The 8,079-nt window shown below is 43.4% G+C and overlaps 1 protein-coding gene across 1 annotated transcript in view; it reads left to right on the plus strand.

Moving 5' to 3' along the window:
• Positions 1 to 6,287: 6,287 nt before the first annotated feature.
• The window catches only part of Hnf4g (hepatocyte nuclear factor 4 gamma), a 139,381-nt gene continuing 137,589 nt past the window's right edge, over positions 6,288 to 8,079 (plus strand). The window contains exon 1 of the mRNA XM_021157862.2: positions 6,288 to 6,590. The gene's annotated coding sequence lies outside the window, so the exon portion shown is untranslated. The remainder of the gene's footprint in view (positions 6,591 to 8,079) is intronic.

Raw genomic sequence — 8,079 nt, forward strand, 5'->3', positions numbered from 1 at the left:
TTCCTTCCTTCCTTCCTTCCTTCCTTCCTTCCTTCCTCCTTCCTTCCTTCCTTTTCCTTTTTTTCCCTCAGGACATATATAGTCCAAAATAGTGTGTTGCTTCAGTGTGAGCTTGGTGCTTTAATTTTCTCACAGTTGAAGGCAAAGGAACAGAGTTTTTTTGCAGGGTGTGTGCCTGTTCAATAAGGAGGCAAGGCTGTAGAAATGTAAAGGGCCAATCCTGTTACAGAGGGTCTCATTGTAGAGAAGGGTGTGCTCTGCAAAGACAAACAGGTATTGAAGATAGTTGCCAAGGGCACCAAATACATCTTTGCATTACACTTTGAACTAGTGTGCTCATATCACCTCTTTTATTGCATGCACCATAAATGACTGTAAAAGTTTGCAAATCTTGCAGAGACCTTGGCAATCAATACTTCAACAGGAAATTTACAAAGAGGATGGGGAGGGGTCCATCCTAGTAATTTGCTTTTTTGGCACAATAACCGTGTGCTGACACTGAGAATTATTAAGTGTTCGATTTTTCAGTGTCTCTGTCAGATGCATAACATAGTCAGAGTGTTTTCAATTTAGATGCTCGATTTGAAATCTGAGCTTTGCATTTTTATGAACAGGTAGAAGTGTGTTGGATGCAGTCTGGTACTCTTTCTCATATAGAGTGGTCTTCCTGAACTCTGGTTGGAGTGCCAGTAATTTTAATCTGGGTCAGAGCAGAGCCCAGTTGAATGACCAGTTGGTCCCTAATGTGATCCCTTTCGTTTTAATATTTTAAAGTCTCTGATCCATCTGGCCACTCAAAGGACTATAAAAATACCTGCTTCATTTTTATTTTGGGTTGGATGACGAGAGAGAGCTAAAGAATCAGTATGCGGAGATTCAACCTACTTGGTGCATTAATTTTCTTTCCCTGCTTTCCTCCTCCCTTTCTTTCTTCTATTGTTACTGAAATTGTGGAAAGATAGGGACCAGGTGTAAACCTTGACTAGACAAACAGCAGATGAGGGTACCTGAGATGAAAAACATAGTTGCTACTGCCTTGGGTCCAGGGACTCTGAAGGTCCAGAGTCAGCAAAAATGAATTGGCCCCATGCTGACAGGCTGTGGGCTACTCTTAGGCTGCACTGGGGAACTACAGGATTCTGGATCCCTTAAGAGTTACCCTGATCGTCAGAGAAAGCATGATGTATGGGGCCTGCAATTCAGATCATGGTTGCTGCATTGGCTCCCATTCTCACCCTGCAGTCCTACCATTCTCTTCAGCTGCAAGCCCAGTGAACTGAGTCTTGTCTTTCCCTACCAATGTACAAAACATTCGAGGTTTTCCAGGGTGTTTTAAAAGTATGAGCAGAGGCAGTTTTATCTGGTACTTTGCCCAGGGTCAAACACAGCTTCCTCAGTGGAGTGTCCTTTCAAACCCAGCACAGCTCTGGTCTAATTCCAGCACAGATCTTTTACAGGCAAGTATATTTTAAAATGTTACTAGGCTTTGCCCAGATTTAGAGAGTGGAGGAGTGTGTGTGTGTGTGTGTGTGTGTTTGTGTGCATAAATTTTTGAGCTTCATACTTTTTCTTTGAATGTCCTACTCCTGTAGGTGAATTTGCCCTAGTTTGAGCTGTTAATCCTATTCACTGCCCCATAATGTGCCCCGGAAGCCAATTGAGGCCTGGGTACCACAGAAAGCTCTCAGAGGATCACGGTTTTTAATATGGCCAACCAAGGTGGAGGTAGTATCAGCTGGCCGCGTCAGGATCAGACTTCTGTGATGCCATCACGTGACACGAAGTTTTTAAATTCTCTGCCACAGGTGGGTCTAGATTTGCCCCCAGCAGCAAGCTACAGAAGCTTGAAGTCCGGGAAACCAAACTGAACGGGCCTCATGTTTCTTCTGCTTTCGGTGCTCACAAAGAGACCGTTTACCCCACTCTGCAACATTGGCATGTCAGCAGGCTCCCATGGAGAGCAGCAGCATACCGTTCTATAAATAGGTGCATTGGAACTGTTCTTGGAAAAATAGACAGTCACTATGATGTTGGGAATTAGAGTAGTATAAAGAACAAAATAGGTTCAGGCTGAAGGAGATCTTTGATTAGAAAGTGGAGTTGACAAGGGTTTTGAAGCATCATTTTGAGTGTTCAGAGGACTGCCAGGTCTGGACTCAATCAGAGAAGATGCACCTAACACTCTTCGGACCTCAGGGAGTGGGGTGTCCTGGTGGGGTTGGGGTGGGAGCATCCTCTCATAGACAGGGCGGGAGGCGGTGTGGGAGGATCTCTAGGGGGATAAAGTCTGGACTCTAAAAAATGATTAAAGAATAAATTTTAAAGGGAGAGGGCAGAGGAGACATAAATATGCTTGTATAGTTTTCCTCCTGCCATAGGTAGCAAAATAAAGCTTCATGTATCTTCCAAGAACCTTTTCCTGAAGCAGTATTTGGATGATATCTTCCTGCTCTCTGTAGGCCCATACCCCACCCCAGCAGAGTATCAGGGAACAGCTCTGCAGAACTGATAGTTTTCATCTTCAGCAACTAAAACCCATGCCATGGAGAATCATAATAAAGAAGATTAAGTAATAATTACTAAACCTACTTGATGGTCTCTGGTTCTCTCCTTTGGCTTTACCTGGTAAAATTTCCAAGCAAGGGCGACCTCTTCACCTCTTTATACCTGGTAACAGCTTGCATTCATACATTTCTCTAAAACCACTCCTTTAATGTTTTTACCCCCAAAGTTGTCCCTGTTCAGTGGATATTCCACTGAAAGTAGTCCAATAATTCTCTCACACTTTCCCTCCTGAGTACTGGTCTTAGATGTGTCTATTTTCATTAGTAAAAAGCTGTTGACTCAGTTCTCTGGCCTCGGTTCTGCAAATTGGCCTTTTGAACAGATCCCTAGTTTATTTCTTGGTAGATCAGAGAAAGATTCTACCACACAGGCAGCAGGCATTGATCATGGAAAACCAAACCTACTCATATTGTCAATCAATTCACAGTTAAATCTTCCTTTCAAGTCCAACAATATGTCCTTGCTGGAAGCAATAGAGGGTCAAGTCTCAGCTTTTGTGAAGGGAAAGGGAAAAGCTTATGTAAAAAGTTTCAAGGAGTAAGCTAATTTATGCTAATTACAATTTATATTTCAGCATTGTATTAGACAATTTTCACTCACCATTGAACATCTGAAAGAAAGGTTTTTTTTTTATGCGAATTGATCTATTTCTATCTCCTTGTACTAAGGTCAAATCTAAGTGGATTAAGGAACTCCACATAAAACCAGAGACACTGAAACTTATAGAGGAGAAAGTAGGGAAAAGCCTCAAAGATATGGGTACAGGGGAAAAATTCCTGAATAGAACAGCAATGGCTTGTGCTGTCTGCTTGTGGACGTTGTACATCGTGGTGCGCACTAGGCTCCGCACCACGATGTACAACGTCCACAAGCAGAGACAAAAAGGCCACCAACAGATTGGGAAAGGATCTTTACCTATCCCAAATAGGATAGGGGACTAATATCCAATATATATAAAGAACTCAAGAAGGTGGACTCTAGAAAATCAAATAACCCCATTAAAAATGGGGCTCAGAGCTGAACAAAGAATTCTCACTTGAGGAATACTGAATGGCTGAGAAGCACCTGAAAAAATGTTCAACATCCTTAATCATCAGGGAAATGCAAATCAAAACAACCCTGAGATTCCACTTCACTCCAGTCAGAATGGCTAAGATCAAAAATTCAGGTGACAGCAGATGCTGGAGAATGTGGAGAAAGAGGAACACTCCTCCATTGTTGGTGGGATTGCAAGCTTGTACAACCACTCTGGAAATCAGTCTGGCGGTTCCTCAGAAAATTGGACATAGTACTACCGGAGGATCCTGCAATACCTCTCCTGGGCATATATCCAGAAGATGTCCCAACCGGTAAGAAGGACACATGCTCCACTATGTTCATAGCAGCCTTATTTGTAATAGCCAGAAGCTGGAAAGAACCCAGATGTCCCTCAACAGAGGAATGGTTGCAGAAAATGTGACACATTTACACAATGGAGTACTACTCAGCTATTAAAAAGAATGAATTTATGAAGTTCCTAGGCAAATGGATGGACCTGGAGGGCATCATCCTGAGTGAGGTAACCCAATCACAAAGGAACTCACACAATATGTACTCACTGATAAGTGGATATTAGCCCAAAAACTTAGGATACCCAAGATATAAGATACAATTTGCTAAACGCATGAAATTCAAGAAGAACGAAGACCAAAGTGTGGACACTTTGCCCCTTCTTAGAATTGGGAACAAAAGACCCATGGAAGGAGTTACAGAGACAAAGTTTGGAGCTGTGACGAAAGGATGGACCATCTAGTGATTGCCATATGCAGGGATCCATCCCATAATCAGCTTCCAAACGCTGACACAATTGCATACACTAGCAAGATTTTGCTGAAAGGACCCAGATATAGCTGTCTCTTGTGAGACAATGCCGGGGCCTAGCAAACACAGAAGTGGATGCTCACAGTCAGCTATTGGATGGATCACACGGCCCCCAATGGAGGAGCTAGAGAAACTATCCAAGGAGCTAAAGGGAACTGCAACCCTATAGGTGGAACAACAATATGAACTAACCAGTACCCCAGAGCTCTTGTCTCTAACTGCATATGTATCAAAAGATGTCCTAGTCGGCCATCACTGCAAAGAGAGGCCCATTGGACTTGCAAACTTTATATGCCCCAGTACAGGAGAACCCCAGGGCCAAAAAGGGGGAGTGGGTGGGTAGGGGATTGGGGGGGGTGGGTATGGGGGACTTTTGGGATAGCATTGAAAATGTAAACGAGGAAAATACCTAATAAAAAAATAAATTAAAAAAAAAGAAAGGTTTTTTTTTTTCTTTTTTTTTAGACAGTGTCCACAGAGAGGCTGCAAACAGCACACCTGTGGGAGATTTTCATAATCAGCCTCTTTAAATCTAACTCTACTGCTGTCCCTAACACTGGCAGGTATTCTGAGATGACCTGGATGGAAGCCACTTTCTTTACACTGTTTGCAACGTCTCATGGGTAGTGATCACCCAAAGAATGTGTTTTGCTCTGGAAAGTCCATTTAAGGAAAACTATATGTGACATGTTTCCTTTGTTCTGATTGCTAAGACAGGTAGCATCTTGTTTTTAAAAGACCCATTCAGCAATAGGAGAAAACTGAGAGCGTTCAGAGATCCTATCTAAAAAGAAAAAAAAGAAAAAGGAAAACAAACCTCTACACACCTTGTTCTTTGATCTCTTTGGCATTACTACAATACCAAAATAACAGCCAACCCCTACTCAGAAAGAAGAAAACCCTGTGGATTAGGTAACTGTTTATCTCACGAGCATAAATACTTATTGTACCCAAAGCCTATCATTCCTGCAAACAGGATGTTAAACTGAGGAGATTAAAAAAGAAAATCACAAATCTGTCTGTTCCTGTCACAAACTCCTGGCCAAGATGACCGGCTGTAGCACAGGTGTGTCTGCTATCATTTCATAAGGAAGAAGGTTCTAGAAGGAGCCAAAGGGTATGAGACTGAGAGAGAGAAGTTTTTCATCTGATTCATATGTAAAAAGATACTTACTGACTAGAAACCACAGGCATATCTGCAAGAGGAATAAAAGCCTTCTTCCTTCCCTGCCCAGAACTCTTGCAGAACAGAGCACCCAGAAGGATCACAGGCCCAAAGCACAATTTAAAGAAGTGGTCCTCTGGTCTCTAGAGGTGCATCTGCAGTCCTGCTCCCAGGAACCTATTTAAATCCCTTGAACGACACTTCTGCCCTTCATCTGGACCTCTTAGGCAATGACTTAGATTTCCATCATAGGATCACAGGCTTCTCCCTGTCACTTGCTCTAAAACATTTCTTAGCCTGAATAAAAGCAGCCACAACCAGACTGGCTCCGAGGGGAGGGGAAAAGGAAGATCTCTGGTTTCAGACGCGCAGCTAAGTTCAACCTGGCCTGGTTCACTCTGCCAGAGAAATGGGGAGCAACCCGCTCAAGCTGGAGGCTTCAAGCCAAGGGGGTCTTTGCCCTGCTGGAGGTCAGAATGAGGCATGTTGCAGTCAGTGAGGGATGGCTGCGAACGGCCACTGTGGTCCAAGCCCGAAGGCTCTGAAAGTAGCTGGCCGGTGAGCCCTAGGGCTGGAGAACCGGGAAATGATTGCGCCCGGGAGGAGGCTGCCTCGCCGCTTTCAGTTTTCATTGAGGCTCGCTAGTTACTGTTTAACATCCCCACCCACGATTCAGTTTGTTTAGTAAATCGACCTCACTGTGAGAGTCAGGCCCTGGACCTTCGTCGCCATTGAGCAAAGCTAATATTCTTCCCGGCATATGGTCCCCCAACATTTTTGCTAGAGATCCAGGAAAATAAACAAAACAACAAAATCCCATTGCCACCTTGGAGCCCCACCCAACTTCCAGGCTGCCTGAAAACTTCTTGGCTCTCCGGAAGGTGCACTGCTAGACACAGCTGTCACTGTCAGGGCGCATGCATATGGGGACCTGCTACTGAGATGCGGTGCAAGCCTTGCAGCTGACTGCGACGCGGGAGCTCCATTGCCGCTGGCAGGGGTGAGTCGTTCTGCCTGCGCCCAGTGCCCGCGAATGACCCACTCTACACCAGGCCGTTGTTCTGCACTGGGAGTCTCAGTTCCCCCAAGAAGGTGGCTGAGAGGCTGAACACCCTGACCTCTTGGCCAGAAAAAAAAGGCTGGAGGCTGCTGGAGCTTGAGGATGTTCAAACCCTTGGAAAAGAAAAATAGAACCTGCTTTGCATGTGTCTGGGTGGTTGGAAAGCTTTGGTGGCTGTTGCTGGTCACATGATTCCAAGATCTGTTGGTAGTGGTGAGGGGTTCCCTGAAAGTTTGAGGTAGGGAGGCAGAGCCCAAGCTAGTACATGTGACTGGACATTAAATGACTACAGAGGAGTGATGTTTGGTGCTTGGTGCTGAAGCATTCCCCCATGACCTTTACTCAAGTTTGTTCCCCTATACTCTTTCAGACATTTGGGGATTAGGCACCTTCTGGTAAAGCTGTTGGTGACCATTGTATATGCTAGTTAAAGGGTCAGTTTCTTTTGGAAGATTTGACCTATTGGATGTTGAGTTAAACCACGTTTGGATTAAGTTGAAGTCATTCAGTGTCTAATGGCAACACATAGATATGTGATAAGATCTTAGAAGTGTCTATGATGATCCCAACTTGAGGGAATGTGTGTTTAAGGGTATCTGCAAATCGAGCTAAAGTACGTCTTTACAATATGCAAAACAATCTCAGTTTTCATCTCAGGACAAGGGTTAGAGCTTAAAACATTGTGGGATATTCTGTAAATAGAAAACTTCAGTGATGTCTGAATTTCCTGTTTGGGCTTTAGTTACTCTATCCTTGACAACTTATTTTACAGGTGACTTGTTTCTTTTCACAAGGATGTACTATTCCTCCACCTTGGCGATTCCATTTGTTCATAATCATCTTCCTGCTCTACCCCTCAGTAGGCTGCCTTGGTTCTCAAACTTCTGAGTCAGGCTACCTGATTTCTTATGTCTGAAGCCCTTGACCAACTCAATATTGTATTCCCTTGGTTGCACTGGGAATTGCTTTATCAGCTTTTCAAAGCATGGTGGAAATTGGTAGCAATTGGTTTTCTCATTGCTGGTCTTCTTCCTCTTCCTTTATGGGTCTACAAATATGGGGATGTTCTCAGCAAGTTTTAAGAAGGTACAGTCCTTAACCAAAATGTCACTGTAAAGATTTTCAAGAGACATTTTATGTTGCAATTTTGGCTATAAGCTTATGGGCTAGCACAAATTAATTTTAGGGATTGTTATGGTTTTTAAACACTCAGCATGCAAATAATAACTATATTCTGAGTTCTCCAATTTTAAACTTCAAAACAGACAAGCAGATTTTCAACAAGAGAATGGAAGTATCTTAAACATTGGCATATATACTCTAGTTTTCAACTAGAGTATCAACATTTTAATACTTGATATCCAGTGGGCCTAGCACAGACATAGTTAGAGAAAGAACTTTATGAGCCATTAAACATTCATGAGCTGTA

Source organism: Mus caroli, chromosome 3, assembly GCF_900094665.2.
Source record: "Mus caroli chromosome 3, CAROLI_EIJ_v1.1, whole genome shotgun sequence".
Taxonomy (NCBI): Eukaryota; Metazoa; Chordata; class Mammalia; order Rodentia; family Muridae; genus Mus; species Mus caroli.